Source organism: Fukomys damarensis, unplaced genomic scaffold (assembly GCF_012274545.1).
Source record: "Fukomys damarensis isolate Sample0158 unplaced genomic scaffold, DMR_v1.0_HiC HiC_scaffold_12, whole genome shotgun sequence".
Lineage (NCBI taxonomy): Eukaryota > Metazoa > Chordata > Mammalia > Rodentia > Bathyergidae > Fukomys > Fukomys damarensis.
In genome coordinates, this window is record NW_022900924.1 from 43,156,125 (window position 1) to 43,174,344 (window position 18,220).

General features: G+C 50.8%; 1 long non-coding RNA gene across 1 annotated transcript; it reads right to left on the reverse strand.

Annotated features, from left to right (window-relative positions):
• Positions 1–4,079: 4,079 nt before the first annotated feature.
• Positions 4,080–7,171, reverse strand: LOC117285719. The gene is made up of 3 exons (XR_004516829.1): positions 6,859–7,171; positions 6,052–6,563; positions 4,080–4,900 (listed from the first exon to the last, which is right to left on the reverse strand). It is a non-coding gene; the product is annotated as an uncharacterized LOC117285719 (long non-coding RNA).
• Between the last annotated feature and the right edge of the window lie 11,049 nt (positions 7,172–18,220).

Sequence of the window (18,220 nt, forward strand, 5' to 3'; positions counted from 1 at the left end):
AAAAAAAAAAAAAAAAAAAACGGTTTGCAGCTCAGTGGTGGAGTGTTTGCCTAGTGTCAGGAGGCCCCAATATCACAAAAACAAACACCTTGACATACTTCATACTAATAATCTAGGAACCAGGGGAGAAAAGCTTCCGGACTAATGACAGCACTTAGAAATCCAAATATGATGGCAAGTGGAGGGGAAGAGGTTTTTAATTTTTTAAATTTTTACCCAAAAGCACTTAGTGTCTTGTCTAACATTTAACAACATTAATCTGTTCGTGTTGTATAGACTTTATCATATTTTTAAATTTTTTGTTTTGCTTTTTGAGGCAGTGTCTCACTACATAGTTCAGGCTGGCACTGAACTCACGGTAATCCTCCTGCCTCGGCCTCCAGTCGTGCCACCATGCCCATGTTTAAAATTCCTACTTCATTATAAAAATGCTGATTTCAGTCCTTCCGACTGATTACCTGGTGGGCTCTGGCCCCTTTCTCAACACCCGTATCTTCTTATTGGACAAGACAAATGACTTGCTCAGAGTTAAACTTCAACTTTCAAGGTTTCTCCCTGCTCCTTTGCCCACAACTGCAATTTTCCACCACCCTGCACTTCAGTAAATATTGGCAGGTTTTGTGAGTTGGGAAACATAGATAAATGCAATCTTTGCCAATGCTTTCAAGTAGTGACACACACTTTGGCCAAGGGTGGCAGGACTCTGCCCGCCACACAGCAGGTCTCCACAGCAACCTGCATGTAGACTCGGGCCTGGGAGAGCTCCTACGTGACCCGCGGAGCCCAGTGTCTTTTCCTTGGAATCCTAAACCTAGTGCAATCCCTTTAGGGCTAACACCATAAATCTCAAATGTGGGATGACTGGTGGATTGTCAACTCATAGGTTTGGGGTTGGTACTATTTTCCTTTTTAGAAAAAAAATTTTTTTAATGTAGCCCAGGCTGTCCTCAGAATCACAGCGATCCTTCTGCCTCAGCCTCCCATGTGCTGGGATCACAGATGTGCGCCCCCACCCTCCTCTATTTCCCGTTTCTTTTTTCTTTTCCTTTTTTCCTTAAACATGAACTTGGAGATCTTCAGTTTCTGGTCCGCATACTGCTGACTAAATGATTTTCCTGTTTCACCAGTGCTAAAAGAAAGCTCACAGAGGAAGAAAGAGGGGCTTCAGAAGCAAGCTGCAAACTGCTGTGTGGCAGTTTGCCCTGCTTGATAGCAAAAGCAGCAAAGGTTGCTGAGGGCCGGGGAAAGACAGCAACTCATTACAAGCTGTGTGTGCCGTGTGAGCGGGGCCAGGCCTGAGCTGTTTGGTCTCGTTGGGCAAAGGAGAGCTGGGTCCATACTCGAAGTTCAGGTTGGGGTCAAACTTTAATTCATGCATCTTTCCTGGCCTATAGAAGAGGCTCAATAAATATATGTTGAAAGAATTAGTCACAGTCCCTCTACTTGAACCCATCGAGTGGCTCTTTAGTTTCACCTCTGCCTCTCCAGTGAGATTAAACCTGTAATTTTCCAAAGCAGCGAGACTTGGACAGCTCTGTAATCCCAGTACCCGGGAGGCGGAGCCCAGCCTGGGTAACAGTGGCTTAGCAAGAGCCCGTCTCAAATTGACACTGAAAAGTGCTGGGGATGTAGAGTTCAGTCCTAAGGGAGGGGAAGTGGGGGGGGGGACCAAGTGGGATAATTTGAGAAAGTCCAGTACCTAGGTATTGTAGTTGAAGTTTACAAGGGAATAGATTTAATACAGGACACTTCATTTACAGGATTATTTTATAATATTCACCCAAAAAGTCAAATGCAGAGGAGTGCAAGCAATCTGTCCACACACTAGAGACCGGAAGAATCCAGCCAAGGGCCTGGATTGCACAGCAATGTCCCGCACGAGCCCAGCTAAAGGCCTAGAGCCCGAGGCAGTGTCCCCCATGAGTCCGGCCAGGGGCCCGGAGCCCACGGCACTGTCCCATGCAGGTCCATATCCAGGATCTTCACCGGGAAGGCCCAGGCCAGCGGCGGAAGCCACAAAGCCTGCACCAGTAGGGCGAAGGGTCTGTGCCACCAGGCTGCGGGATCTGCACTGGAGCCAGGAAGTGACGCCTAAGGAGAAGACCAGAGAGCAGCTGCCACCCCGGCCACAGTGAAGGAGACCTGAGCTCCTCCTCCTCCCACGAGAACAGCCAAGTTCGCATGAGGAAAACCAACCGCAGCAAGCTGCTTCTAGAAAATCAACAGCCAGCCATCTCCCCACGCCCAGCTCTCTTTTTATGCCGTTGGCCACGTCCTTAGGTGCGTCTTCCACGCTCAGAACCACGCTGACTTTGTTCAGCAGGGCGTTCCAAGGTGACCATTAGTTAATCTACCACACTGAGGAATCTATTTTTCACTCTATATTTAACATGATTTCAACTTTTGGACTCCTATTCATGCTGCAGGGAAATCCTAGATAAATCTACAAATAAGATTTTTAGTATAACTGCTGATGCTTCCAAAATCCAGGTATATGTTTGGTGGATTTCCAGTGCTTATTCCTACTGTCCCAGCAAAAATGCCTGGTTTCTTTACCTCTCAGAGGCATATCCCTGCCTGGGATAGGGAGAGCTATTGAATTAAAATTAAGAGTTTTGAGCTGGGCATGGTGGCGCATGCCTGTAATCCCAGCACTCAGGAGGCTGAGGCAGGAGGATCGCTTGCTATGAGTTCGAAACCAGCCTGAGCTACATAGCGAGTACCAGGTCAGTCTCAACTACATAGTGAGACCCTGTCTCAAAAAAACAAAAAAAATAAATAAATAAAAATAAAATTAGGAGTTATATTAACTCTCTTTCCAAAACCTCACGCAGACAGTTGGGCTTTCCTTCTTTTTATCTTCCTTCTTTTCACATCTCAACTTGCAGTTCTGGCTCATATCTGAGTTTCTCTTCCCCTGTGGTTGAAATCTGGTGTCTTAATACTTGCCGTGAAGCATGTGCCCTACAGCCAAGTTCTGCCTGAATTGAGGACTTGTTTTTAAAATGATTTAAGCCAGGTATGGGGTGCAGGTCCATAATCCCCACAGGGAGGCTGAGGCAGGAGGGTTCCCATGAGTTTGAGGCTAGCTTGAGCTACTTAGTGAGTTCAAAGCCAGCCTGGGCTACACGGCAAGACCCTGTCTCAAAACACACACACACACACACACACACACACACACACACACACACACACAGAGGAAAGGAATAAAGAAAAAAGCTTAAAAGAGGCCTTTGAGAAGAACACTATAACTGTTGATGCAAATGGAGAAAATGAACACATGTAAAGAAAACATTTGCAGACAGAGGATTAATTCTAAATCTTAAGTCAGCAAATCCACTCTGCAGGAAAAGTACCAAATTGTCAGAAATGTTTTGGTTTCTTTGGCTTAATATGCACAGTAGACAAATTTTCCCTCAGTTTGGAAAATAATCCTGCCCAGAACTTTTCTTTCTCTTTCATGGAAATGTGGTCCAGGAAGCAGCTGTATGGACATCATCTGGGTGGCCAGCTTTCCTGGTCCATGGCCAGCCATGTCTCCCAAATGTGGACAGAGTCATGCCCAGAGCTGGTGTCCTGACGCCAGGGTCATCAACTGAGACCCTAGGTTGTCCAGGTGCTGGGCTGGGTGCTCATATTTGTGTCATCTCATTTGGTCCCAGCAGTTGTGTGAGGCAGATATCCTACCCATATTACAGATGAAGAAATAGAAGTGCCAACTCAGGAGGCTGAGGCAGGAGGATGGCTGTGACTCTGAAGCCAACCTGGGCCATATAGTTCAAGGCCAGTTTGAACTACATAGTGCGACCCTGTCTCAAAGAATCAAAAATAAAAAAACAAACAAAAAGAAGTGGGTGGGCTGGGCGTGGTGGCGCACACCTGTAATCCCAGAACTCAGGAGGCTGAGGCAGGAGGATCACTGCAAATTTGAAAGTTTGAGGCCAGCCTTGGCTACGTAGTGAGTTCAAGGCCCATGTGGACTACATAGTGAACCCCTGTCTCCAAAAAAAAAAAAAGTGGAAGTGCAAAGAATACAAAATAGGGGCCGGAGATTTAGCTCAGCAGCTCGGTGGCTGCCTTGCAAGCACAAGGACCCGAGTTCAATCCACGGTAACAAAAAAAACACAAAATGACTGGCTCTAAGTGGCACAGCTTTTAAATAGCAGAGCCTAACTTCAGGTGTTGGAGACCTGTCTCAAAGCCCATTTCATTACTTCTCAGATATGAAAGACTGAAAAGCTGCTCCAGAAAGCAGAGGGTTCAGGCTTGGGCCCTGGTATGAGCGCTTCCTGCCAGGCAGGCTCTAGGCTGGGCCTCACAACTGTAACCTCTTTTGAAAGCCAGGATTCAGGTTCACAGTGGAATCAGGCGCCAGGGGTGCAAATTAAAAGACACCCAAATAAAATGACAAGGTCATAAGGTGTGGTGTGCCTGGGGTCACTGCGTCCCAAAATGCATCCTAGAAGTACTCTGCAACAGTAGGATTCAGCTTCCGTGATGAGCTGAGGGCCCAGGACTCCCAGCCAGGCGAGGGAAAGGTACCTGAGCTGCAGTCTGAGGCTGAGAAGTCCACTGCTTCTGTGGCCAGGCCCGGGGGGCAGGGACGCGATTGTGCAACTCTGGCTTCTGTAATGAACTCAAGGCCAGGACTTAGAGCTGGGCAATCACAGCAGAGAGCTCCATAGGTCCAAGAATCCAGGAACCAACCGGGAGCAGAACCTGCCGAGTTCCATGCCTCTTGGCCTCAGCGCAGCCCTTCTTGTCTATGGATGGGCAAGGTGGGAGATCCCAGCACGCTCCTAATCCCATCTGAGGTAGGAGGATTGGAAGTTCAAGGTCAGCCTGGGCAGCCGAGTGAGGCCCTGTCTCACCAGAGAGCCCCTGGGCTTGATCCATAATCCTGCAAAGACAAACAAGTGAAAATGATAGGAGACACTGCTTTGACTTTATTAAGGGTCAGTAGGTTTCCCTGCAGATGTTGAGATAAATCAAACTGCAGCTGGCTTTGAGGCCCACAGGAAGCCCGGACTCTAGCCCAGTGCCTCTTAAAACTTTCCTGTGCACATAAATCAGGGGGGAGGGTGGCTTGTTTGCTGTTTTGAGATAGAGTCTCATTATGTAGTTCAAAAGGCCTTGAACTCACTGTGATCCTCCTACCTGAGCCTCCCGAGTGCTGGGATTACAGGTAGTGAACTACCACACCTGGCCCTAATTCTTCTTTTTTTTTTTTTTATCAGGGATTGAACTCGGGACCTTGCACTTGTAAGGCAGGTGGTGGAACCGCTGAGCTAAATCCCTGGCCCAGGCCCTAATTCTTGAGAGGACTTTCCCTCCTGAGCAGATACCAGGCTCCAGTCTGAAGATGTGGCTCACACAGCACGAATTCTTCAGCTAGCCCTTGAATCTGTGTCCTGTGGCCTCGGCAGCAGATTACCTGAGGGACTTGGGGGAGCTGATAAACTGGTTTCTGAAATTACCAACTAGAGCAGCCCCAGCCGGGTGGTGAACTTCGCTGAGTGCCTGTGAAGTCAGTTGGACTCTGCTCTGCAACCTCTCCTGCAGGCTTTTCCCAAACAAACACCACCAAACCCAAACCAATAAACCAACAGAAATTCTTCCTGGGAAACAAATAATCACTGCTCTTCCCTGACTCCCATGCATTTGTGCATTCACAGACAGGAGAGACAAACAGATTGCAGAGTGTGTGCTTGAGAACCTAAACTTGGAGTCTGGTTAAAAGTTGGCCTGAAGGGCCAGGGATTTAGCTCAGTGGCACTGTGCTTGCCTCACAAGCATAGGGTCCTGAGTTTGATCCCTGGTACTGAGGAAAAAAAAGTAGAAAAGTTGTCCTGAAAGCCAGGTACGGTGGAATACATACATAATCCTAGCATTTGAGAGGCTGAGGCGGGAAGATCACCTGTGTTCAAGGATAGCCTGGGCTACAAAGTGAGACCCTGCCTCAAAAAAACAAAATAGAATTTTTAAACTATAAGAGTTGGCTTGAACGGGACACAGCCTTGACCTGTTTCTTTGTCCCCTCTTACAACTCACCTCTCTGGGGAGGCAGAGGCAGGAGAGTTCCAGCAAGGACACTCACACTTGGAGGGTGGGTGCCCCACAGGGCAGTTGACATCATCAGCTGTCATTTGGGAATGGGCTCCCAAGATTGTCCTTTCATGCATGGCTTTGCCAGCCCAACCAGGCTGTCCCTGGAGATGGTGCCTGCAGACTCTGCCCTGGACATCTGGACAACTCTGCAGGGAGCTGCTGCTCAGTCAGCCACTGGCCTGCAGCCATTGCTCTCTGGCCACTTAGCAGTCACAGGGCCGAGCCGGAAGTGGCCCCAAACTCGCATCCATGCTGAACGGCAGCACTTGTTGGCTGTGTACCGGCTGCCTCTGCCAGGAAGCCTGAGTGGCTCCATCCTGGTTCTAAGCTTGGGCTTGCTTCAGAGCACCCATCAAGTGACCGCTTCCTGTCTGAGGGCCACCTCTGATTTTCTGCTGGTTCACAGCACAGACTGTAGAGGTCGGGGATTCAGCTCGGTGGTTCCGCCACCTGCCCTGCAAGCACAGCAGACTGTGTCTGTGAGTGAGTGAGAGGGTTACAGGGTCATTTCCTGTCCTCCCCTGGTTCAGGAGCATCTTTGACTAAACAGTGACCAGACGTCTACTCAGTGCAGTGTGTTGGTCAGATTTTCCTCACTGTGACCGAACACTTGAGAAAGTCAGCTTCTAGGAGAGGTTTATTTTGGTACTGGGGATCGAACTCGGGTCCTATCGGGTCCTTACGCTTGCAAGGCAAGCGCGGAACACCGAGCTAAATCCCCCGCCCTAGGAGAGATGTATTTCGGCTCACAGTTTCAGAGGTCACCGGCTCCAAGGCGGGAACATCACAGCGGAAGGGCCTGGTGCAGGACAGCTGCTCACCTCTCACTGAGAAGGAGCAGAGACTACGGAGGAGCTGGAGGGCAGCGGGCTGGGAACGAGGTTCAGCTTTCACAGGCAGCTGCCCGTGACCCACCTGTCCGATTAGGCCCCACCTCCGAATAAGTACACGGAGCTGGGGTTGTCATCAGGTCATGTGAGAGCCCTCAGGGGCCACCCAGTTCCTTAACTCTCATCAGTTGGCCACTGTGTTCACGCCTTTCCTCCCGACCGACACAGTACCGTTCGGCTGCGGTATTGACACGCACGACTCCAAGGAGGAGAGGTTTACTTTGGCTCACGTTTACCGTCCTTAGCTGGCTGGCTTCAGAGCCTGGCAAAGGAACCTAAGCACATCACGGAGGCCCGGAAGCACAGAGAAGGGAGGAGCTGGGAGGGAGGTGACCCCCAGGTCACAGCCCCAGACACCGCCTCTTCTGACCTGACCCTGCCTTCTAAAGCAAGCCGGCCCCAGCGCCCTCCTAGTCTGACCGCCCTCCAAAGCTCCGCCTCTGGGTGCATGAGGCTTTGGGGAAACCTAGATAGAAAAACCATGGCAGCAAACGAACCTTCAGTGCAGTGAGGCCTGGAGGTGACATTTGGGATCCCAGCGCTAGCAGCCTGGCTGTGGGGGCCCCCGTGGTAAAGAGGGACCCGAAAATCCTCGAGGGTCTGTCTGAAGCTTTGCCCACCGGGTGCCCGCTGGGGCAGGGCCTTCCAGAGCCCCAAGTGCCACTTGCCAACCACCGGGAGTATCGGAAATATTAAGAGGAGCAAATTCGCTTCATATTTAGGGATCACGCACGAGGGGCCAGTACGCAGTGCACTGAAAAGTTCAGCAAGGTTCCCGTAACGGCCAGCTGGACACAGACACACAGGTGCGGTACATCAGCTGAGGGAGAGGGTGTGACTGCCTGAAGCTCCCACCCCTCTCGTCCGGATCAATGGGATTCCCTCTGACTCTTTCTCCACGCGCTCACTGTACAAATAGCAAATTGTGTCCTCTCTCCACAAGTGCCAGATCGTTGTTCTCAGGTGCCTGAGTGCCAATTCGGATCCGACCTGTCCCAAAGAGAATCCAGTATTCTACTCCTCAATACTTCTTTGCTTTGTCTTTTAGAGACCAGGGCTCACTATACAGAGACTGCTCTTGAACTCACTCTGTAGCCCAGGCTGGCCTTGAACTTGGGGCAATCCTCCTGCCTCAGCCTCCCAAATCCTGGGATTACTGGCTTGAACCACCACACCTAACCTAAAAAATCCAAAGGAGAAAAGATCTGTAATCCTAGCACTCAGGAGGCTGAAGCAAGAGGATCACAGTGAATTCAAGGTCAGCCTGAGCTACATAGTGAATTCTAGCCTGAACTACATACCAAGACCCTGTCTCAAAAATCCAAACAAAGAGAGAGAAAAGAGAAGCCGCTGTGAACAAAATCAGAAAAGATAGCTAAAGCATTTCCTGAGCAATGTACTCTTTGATTATTGGAAAGAGAGGCAAAATCTGGACAAGTCTCAAAGGAAAGTCGGAGATTAGGAGTTTCGTAAGGAAGGTCACCTTCCTCCCAGGACAACTGTAGTTAGCTGTTAGGAAACAGAACATGCTTGGATTAATTTCAACTCAGGTGTTTATAAGGTTCTCCACCTGCCAGGAGACTAATAAAATAAATCAAAGATCCATATCCTTCCCCCCAGACACACCCTTCCTTTCCTACAGTTTCCCTGGGGTTTTGGGTCATTAGCACAATTAAAGAGTTAGATTAGCCAGGGATTTAGCTCAGTGATCCTACATAGGTCCTGAGTTCATTTCCTGGTACCAAAAACAAACAAACAAACAAACAAAACCAAAGAGTTAGAGTAGCTAAAGCCATAAATTTAGATTCTGGCCTGGTTTGGTGGTGCACACTTGTAATCCCAGAACCCAGAGGCTGAGGCAGGAGGATCTCCATGAGTTTGAATCCAGTCTGGGCTAAATAGTGAATTCAAGGCCAGCCTGAACCACAAAGCAAAACCTTTAAAAAATACATTTAAATTCTGAAAGCTGCATGTTGTGGCACACACCTGTAATCCAGCACCCAGGAGGCTGAGGCAGGAGGATTGCCATGTGTTCCAGGCCAGCCTGGACTATATAGTGAGACTTTGTCTCCAAAAGAAAAGGCCAGGGATTTGGCTCAGTGGTTCTGCCGTCTGTCTCACAAGCTCAAGTTTCGATCCCCAGTACCAAACAAACAAAGGAAAGAAAGAAAATAGAATAGAATGATTCAGGAGCAATGACTAACTTGCAACTCTTGAGAAGCCCAGATTTTCCCAAGCACTTGCATGGCACAAACATAAAGAAAATCAAAATGCAATGAGAAGTAGGCTTGTGGGACAAAGCAAGTTCCTCTCTGGGTTACCTAAGGCTGAAGAGAGTGTCCTCACCCAGGACCCTGTTCTAGCCAGGAGAGAGAAGCGCCCAGAGTCCCCTCCAGGTGCAGGGTCATTGAGGCCTTTGTAACACCAGAACCCTGGGCCAAACTCTCCTAATCCTGTTACTCTAACTCTGTAGGCATCTTTTCCTTTGTTTGTTTGTTTTGTTGAGACAGTCTTCCTTAGTAATTCAGGCTGACACCGACCTCACTATGTAACCTGGACTGGTCCAGAACTCACAGCGATCCTCCTGCCTCAGCCTCCTAAATTCTGGGATTACAGGCATGCGCCACCACATTCAGCACTAGGGCATTTTCTAAAAACTTTCTGAATACAAATCATCTTGTCTAGGAGTCTGAGGCAGGAGAATTGCAAGCTCAAGCCCACAATGGGCAATTTAGTGAGACCCTGTCTCAAAATAAAAAAGAGACTGGGGATGGAGCTCAGTGCAAAGGCACACATAAGCATGGGTGCACGCGTGCGCGCGCACCCACACACACACACACACACACACTCATGCACTGTAGCGTCTGACTCAGAGTACCCTTGTCTCGGACAGGCTGGTGTATTTATATCCACAATGCACCTGTGCCTTCCTAGTCCACCCACGCAGCTCTGCGTCCTTAGACCTGGTAATTTGTAAAACCTGACCCGAGATAGGGACTAGGAGAACATACCAAGGCACTAATAATCCCTGCACCAATTCCTGGCCTGACTTCCTACTCCACTGCCCCTCCCCATGAAGGAAACAGTAAATGACAACATTCCACCCAGCACGGAGGAGGAACGGCCAAAGCGCACTCTCAGAAGTGCTTGGCTTCGCGCTCCATTTCCATAAAAGGATCTTTAGTAAAAACAGAGCTTTCTGTCTTCCCCCTGAAGTCTTAAATTAGGCAAAAGAGGAAATACCCTGCAAAGAATCTTCCAGGCTCATCAATATTTTATGTTTGCAGAAATGATTCCTCAGTGGATCTCGGCCTGCGGGCGGGTGAATTCCAGCGGAGCCGTATGAACTTGTGCCTTCTCTTCCATGACAGTTGGGTCACTGGTTTACCTGTGGGATGGAAAATAATTCATCTGAAGCCAGGCCCATGGAGAGCTCAAGGAAAGCCTGGACTATAAAAAAGAAAGTAAAGACACTGAATTTTATTGTATATAAATTATGCACAATTTTAAAAACCAAATTGCAAAGTAGCATTTTTTAAAAATTTTAATTTGTTGGGTTTTTGAGACAGGGTCTCGCTAAGCAGTTCAGGCTGGCCTTTAACTCACTATGTAGCCCATGCTGGCCTCCAAGTCACAGAGATCCTCCTGCCTCAGCCTCCTGAGTGCTGAGATTACCAGCTACCAGGGCTGGCAAAGTAGCATATTTAATGTGATTCTGTTTGCATCCTGAGAAGGAAATGCAGGCAGACCTTGCTCATAAGTGGTTTGCATGACCTCTGAAGGGCCACCTCGGGAAGATGAATAATGAGCACCTTGGAGTCGGCCCAGGTGGGAGATGGAACCATTTTTGTTTTTCTGTGAGGTTTTCTTTTCTTCCCTCCTACATAAGTCCCCATGTGTTCCTGTCTGTGCGAAGTGCAGTCTGTGTTGCAATAGGAATCTGGCTCCCAGAAATGCAGAGGCCTCTTCTCAAATCTAGACTCTAGGGACAAAAATCCAAGGGATTTTCCAAACTGGCTAAGAATTTCCCCGACCACCAGGCAAATTCAACCCTGAGAGCTGTGGCTCTGAGGGACTCTTGTAGGTGGCAATGGAGGCTGTGACAAGCCAGCTGTCGGACTGAGTAACACTTGCGTGGCCAGCGGACACACCTTCAGCCGGGCTTCCGAACATGGCATTACTAGCTATGGTTTTGTTTTTCTGGGACAGGGTCTCGCTATGCAGTTGAGACTGAGCTGGAACTCACTATGTAGCCCAGGCTGGTCTGGAACTCACAGCGATCCTCCTGCCTCAGCCTCCCGAGGCCTGGGATTACAGGCGTGCGCCACCACGCCCGGCCTCTGGTCCTTTCTTATATAGGACCTGCTGTAGGTGGACTCACAGAAGACACTTCTTAAACACCTAGGAGACTGAACCGGGAGAGAGAGCTTCAGCCATCCTGGTCTATATAGTGAGACTCTGTCTCAAAAATGCTAAACGAAGGAAAGAAAGTTGAAGGAAAAAATGGAAACAAAGCTTTTGTACATAAGGGTGGAGGTGGGGGGAAAAGAAGAAGCTATATCATGTACTTCGTCCAAATTCCCTGTGACGGATATCATCATTATGTGTACCTAAAATGTATCAATAACTGTTTTGCTAAAAGAAAGAATGAATCATACACTGTCAGCTCAGCTCCTTCAGTCCCCAGTGACCAGCTCAGCGGGCGGCCGTCCTGTGGCCCTGCCCCCGGGGGAGAAGGGGCCGCAGGAGTTGAGGGACAGAGCTTCGATAGTGGGCCGGGTGCTCCCAGAGAGCCCAAGTCCTTTCTCGCTCCGAGCCCATAGGCAGCCTCAGCTGGGCAGCGCAAGTGGGGGTCTGGGGTTGGCTGCCTGGGGGAGAAACCTCCTCAGAGACACTTTCCTCTCATCAGCAAAAGTACTCCCTGGTGCTGGGAGCCGACTTACACTTCTCAGTAGGAGAAACCAAGCCCTGACTCTGCCTCAGCAAAACCAGAATTCTGAACGGAGAAATTCCCTCAAATTATTGACCTTTTTTTTTCTTTTTTGAAGCAGGATGGTCTTGGACTCACCGTAATCCTCCTGCCTCAGCCTCCCAAGTGCTGGGGTCACAGATGTGTCACCACACCCACTTCAGTGCTGGGGATGCCGCCTAGGGCCTTCCTACTGAGAGCCCAAGGCTGCAAACCAGTTCCCTCGCCGAAGAGAGCAGAACAGGAGGCCCCGTGAGAGGCTCGGCTCCGGCTGGGTGTCTGCGGATGGCTGAGCTGTGACCTCCGCGGCCCCGCCTCCCCATGAAGCACCTCTTCCATCTGATCCTCGTCTTAGCTCTTTATTCCAAAAGTACAGTCTTCAGATCCCCTTAATTCTGGGGCTTTTGGAAGATTTGTTTGCTTGTGTCATGTGCTTTTAAAGGAAGGAAGTTTGATTCCTCTCCAAAACACAGAGGGGAAAAACACTTCGTGCGGATGTCCCGGGCAACCATCTGGCCCAAAGGCCGTGACATCCTGGCACCCCGGGACATGGCCCAGCCCTATCCACACTGTCCCTCTCTCAGCTGAGGTCCAGAGAGCTGGACGGCACCTGGGTGTGGTGGTGCACGTCTGTGATCCCAGCACTCGGGAGGCTGAGGCAGGATGCTGCCAGTTCAAGGCCAGTTACCCAGTTACCCAGTGAGACTGTCTCAAAGAAAAAGAAGGGACGCTCAGTGTCCCTCAATCCCCACGGCCAATGGCTGCAGGGTTTCCCCAGGGAATCTCAGGCGAGGAAGTTGGCCCAAGAGGCACGGGCTGGTGACTTCTTTCCTGCGGGGCCACTGCTAACATCCAGACCCTTTTCCTGTCTCTGCGCCACACGAGCTTTCGGCACCAGGGGAAGAAAGTGCTGGACCAGGGAAATGTGTTGCCTTCACTCTGAGGATGAACCCGTCTCTTCGCTCGCTTCCGGTCTCTCCTTCTGCCGGGTCATTACAGCGGACTGAAGGATCATCGTCACTCCCAGAGAACTGTCTGTGGCCTTAGAACAAGGCTGAACAGCAGGTCAGACATTGGATCGCTGATATTTGGGGGAGGACAGGCAAAATCTGGAACCTGTAGTGCAATCTGCAGAGCCAGACACCATGGCATATGACTGTAGTCGCAGCTCTGTGGGAGGCTGAGACAAGAAGGTTGTTTGAGCCTAGGAGTTCAAAGTCAGCTTGGACAACAAAGTGAGCCTATTTTACGAAGGAAAGAAAAAAAGAACCGGGCGTGGTGGCGCACGCCTGTAATCCCAGCACTTGGTAGGCTGAGGCAGGAGGATCACTGTGAGTTCGAGACCAGCCTGGGCTACACAGTGAGTTCCAGGGCAGTCTCAACTACAGAGTGAGACCCTGTCTCAAAAAATAAATAAATAAATAAAAATAAAAAATAAAGAAAGCAAGAAAGAAGTAGAATTAGTCCTCATATTTTCCCCCAATGGCTTCTTTCCTTAAAGTTGTATTGGCTTATTATTTATTTATTTATTTATTTTGAGATAGCATCTCATTATGAAGCCCAGGCTTGCCTCGAACTCACAGGGATTCTCCTGTCTCAGCCTCCCGAATGCTGGGGAAACAGGCACTGCTGTGTATTTCACACTCGGAGTAGGCTCACTTTCAGGGCTCACTGCAGCCAGCCAGTGGGTTATCACAAAATGCGAGCATCAGGACCGAATTTCCCAGCTCAGCTTTCTACCTCCAGTCACTGACTCTGTCCTATTTGTCCTCCTGAGCAGCGAGGGGACCTTGGAGGGCATCGTCCCTCTGTGGACTCTGACCCCGAGAGCCCCGCGGTGGAAAGTGACCTGCCCATGGTCACACAAGTGTTCAGTGGCAACAGGAGGCTTTCCCGGCTTCTAGAACAAGCCCGAGCTGTTGAGCCAGCGATCTGAAAGCATTCCTGGGGAGAGCCGAAAAGGGAGCCGTTCTTCTTCCGCGTGGCTGGGTGTTCGGAGGCGCCCTTTCTCAGAAGCTGGGGCTGAGCGTGAGTCACTCCCACTGCAGCCCCATGACTGTCTTTGAGCTGAGCTGGCCGTGCAGCCAGTACCTCATGCCTCGGGACTCAGGAAGGTCACTCGAGGGCCACAGCTGCAGGCGGGCCCTACTGTCCCAACCACCAGGCCAGGCCAGGTCTCCCTCGGACCCCCACCTGCCAGGCCCTGCAAGACAGGAACAGAAGTGGCACCCAGACAGCGAGTTCTGCAGGAAGCAGGAGTCAGGGTCAACAGCCTCGGGCCAGGTGTCCCAGCAGGCCTGAGGGCAGCAGGGCCTGGCTGCCAAGGGGCCGGGCAATGCCTTCAATGCCCATGTCAGGGTCTCCAGTGCTCCGAGAATGTTAATTGTCACCCAGTCGGGCACTCGGGAGGCTGAAGCAGGAGGATCACTGAAAATTCCAGGTCAGTCAGGGTTATGTAGTGAGTTCAAGGCTAGTCCTGCTGCGTAGGCTGGAATATCTATTATTTTCTTTCTCAGTCCACGTTGGCTTTGAATTCATTATGCAGTCCAGACTGACCTCGAACTCATGGTGCTCCTTTTGCCTCGGTGAGAGGCTGGGATCACAGGCGTGCACCACTGTGCCCGGCCAGGGCGGGGCTGAGGGAAGTACCAATGACAGCCAGCACCGACCTCCGCTTGTACTTTGAGGATGGAACTCACTCATTTAACCTCCAAGACAGCCCTTGCACAGGTGGCAAAACCGAAGCAGAGAGACACTCGACTGGCTAGGTGGGTGAGAGATGAAGTCGGGATTTGAACCCATGCCACCGGAGTGGATGCTGCTAGCACGCCGCGGTCACTGTGGACATGCGGGTCACAGGACCGGAGCAGTCTGCAGGCCTCCGTGGCTGGTGGTGACAACACGTCCGTGGTCTGTTGTCGCAGCCCCCTCAGCCTGTCACCAGCTTGCCCAGGTTTACCTCAAAGCATCCCTAGGGCTTCCGCTCATGAGCTTTGGTTCATAAAGCACCTTTTATCTTCAAACAACTTCAAAGCTTGTTTGTATTTGTTACATTTTTCAGCTCAAGTTCAGTCTGGGGAGGTCTGAAAGGGTGCTCGGTGGTCAGTGCGGAGTCAGGGATTTTCTCTCGGGGACCGGCCCTGGACACGGGCTTCTCTCAGTCTGGGGAGCTGAGGCTGTGTTTGTCTCCAGGCCCGGGGCTTGCTTGTGTGTTCTGTGTGAGCACGGGGCTGCAGTTCCAGGAGGAGCAGGGCGGTGCGTGGCCAACTGTGGTCCAAGGGTCAGGCTGAGCTTGAACCTGTGATCCTCTTGTTACGGGATAAAAGACCAGAAGAGACTGCAGGGACTCAGGGAGCGTTTACTGAGCGCACCTTGATCCCGTTGGACTTTCTGTCCGAAAAGACTGAGTGCTGGACAAGGAAATGTACTAGGTGCTTGCACATTTTCTAAGACGGGCTGGGCTTTCTAGAGACAAAGCTGGGGGAGTAAGCAAGCGAAGTTAGAGAAGAAAACAAAAAGCATGTGAGTCACGTCTCCCTGTGACAGTCTTGTTCTCTGTGGGTCTCCTGAGAAGAAGGCATCATGAAATTGTTTACAGGAAACGGTTGCCAGTCTTCATTTGCAGGAATGTAACTTTCTGCCCTATTAGTACTGGGGGGTGGGGGCGGTCAGCCTTCAAGGAAGACAGATTCCTACAAGAATCTAGCTGTTTGGGCCTCGGGATGTAGCTTAGTGGCACCTGCACCTGCCTGGCAAGTGCAAGGTCCTGAGTTCAAACCCCAGTACTGGGGGAAAAAAAAATTTAAGAATCTGGCTGTTTACGTTTTCTATAGCAGAGCGGAGGCCAACCGTAACATAGGGTAGGTCGGGCGTGGTGGATCACTGTGACTTCCAGGCCAGCCTGGGCTACATGGCGAGTTCAAGACCAGCCTGAACTCCAAGCAAGACCCTGTCTCAAAATAACAACAAAAGTTACACGGGTGATGGAGAACTGCAAGGAGCTACGGGACCTGCTTTCTGAAAGGAAAGCTGATTTGTTTCTTTAAAGTTCTGCTTTACTCTTGCCTCAGCCTCCCAGAGTGCTGGGATTACACGTGTGCACCACCCCACCTGGCAGCTCTGGGGTCAGGGTGAGTGGGCTCCAGCCTTGCTTAGCCTCCAGTTGACTGAGTAGTCTGGCCAGGGCCTCATCTTCCTCATCCTGGAGGGAGGCAGAGCTTTGTTGAGGTGCCCCTAACAGTTGTGGTTTTCTATGTGACTGACCATCAGGCAGAAAGCCAAAGAGTCTAGAAGGCTCAAACAAGCTGTACATGGGATTACAGTGCATATTCCTAATCCTAGCTAGCCCTGGGGAGGCTGAGGCAGGAGGGTCTCAGACTTCAAGGCTAGCCTGGACTACACAGTGAGACCTGTCTCAAAAAACTAGAAACAGAAAACAAAGAAGGCTGAGTCAAGCGTGAAATGCTAGTACTTTACCTAGATTTATAACCCAGAGCAAGAAGAATGAGAGTAAGGGAAGTGGGACAGGGAAGGACGTTAGAGACACTGCCGGTCGCTGTCACGTGGTGTGTTGCCCACCTGGCCCGCCCGCCCCATCTCTCCTGGGTCAAGTGTTGCTCCACAAAATGAAGACCACACTTTTGGGTGGTGTCCCGGTCCTTCCAGTTCGGAACCCTAGCCCTGTGGTATGGAGCTGCCCTGGGCTGAGGGTCAGGAAAGCAGAGCCTGTGGCCGGGTGGTGGCCACAGCTCCCTCGCTGGGTGTACAGAGGCCCTGCTGGAGGCTGCGGCCACTGAGATGAGGCCGGGCGGCTGGCGGCAGGGGAGGGAGGACGGCGGCTGATGCGGCTGCCTGTGCGAGTGGCCAGGACTCGGAGAAGGCGAGGCCCAGGCCATCTGAGGGGCTGCAGCCACCGGACTCCGAGGCGGCACCCAGGGCCTGCAGCAGCCTGGCTTCCCGCCACCCGGGGTGAGGCCGAGGTGTCCTTAAACATTTCATTTTTACGAGGCCACGCCGGCAGTACATGGGGATCACATCCCTGGTGGGGAGTCGGAGTGCGCTCGTGCCGTGTCTCATTTCCTCCCATCCCTTCTTCCTCGCTCTGTCTCTTGGTCCCCTTCGCATTTGCAGAAGATCTCTCTCCCTGGTTTCTATTATTTATCTTTTATTTTGCCCTGTAAGTCACGTATGCCTTGATGCCTTGAGTTCCTTATATAAGAGAAACCACACGATATTTAAGTCCATGTGTCTGGTTTATTTCACTTAATATCACAATCTCAAGATCATCCATTTTCCTACAAATGACTCATTTGTTCTTTTTTTTGTTTCTCCCAGTACCGGGGATCAAACTCAGGACCTCGTGCTTGTGAGGCAGGCGGTGGAACCACTGAGCTAAATCCCCAGCCCGCCACCCTGTCTTTATCTGCTGATGGGCGTGAAGGCCACCGCTGAGACTGTGCCCTTACGAGCTGTGTGTGTGGACATGGGCACGCAGGGAGCGCTGGGACACGATGTCTGCAACACTTCAGGGAAGACACCGGCAGGGAGGAGCTGGGTGTTGAAAGAGGCCGTCAAGGTGGATCATGCCTTTTGGGGGGCAAGTTCTCACACCTGTCACCTCGAGCACCCCGCGAGTTTTCTTTCTCTGCACACACCTGCTCGGCCTTCTGCTCCCCATCAGGAGTTAAAGCTGGCATCCTGCTCGAAGCATGAGCCAAATTAAACTTCTTTCCTTTATAAATTACCCAGTCTCAAGAATCCTGTTGTAGCCAGAGAAGCTGGACTGAGACCGATGAGCAGTGAATTTCTAAGTGTCAGCTGGGCTCTCAAACTCACATTAGCCAGGACTAATGCCCATCTCATGAAGATCCTCCTGCCTCAGCCTCCCGAGTGCTGGGATTACAAGTGTGCACCACTGCACTCACCTTGGACTGCTTCACTTGCTCTTTCCTCCTTTCCTCCCCTTAGATGTCATCCCCGTCCTCTGTCACAGGCTGCAGTTATAATCTATGTCCCTGAGCAGGTGCCTTTAAATGTCCACAAGCAAGACCTGACCCTCCCAAGCCTTTGAGGTCAAAGACTTCCTTTGTCTTTAAAAACAAAGCAACAAAAACCCCCAATTCCTCCTGCTTCTGCCAGTGGGGACAGTTTTAGCCACGTGGGCTCTGGAATGGTCCCTGTGGTGTGGGCAGCTTTTATGCTGAGCCACTGCAAATAGTTTCTTTGGAAGTGGGTGTGGTATAAAGTGATAAAT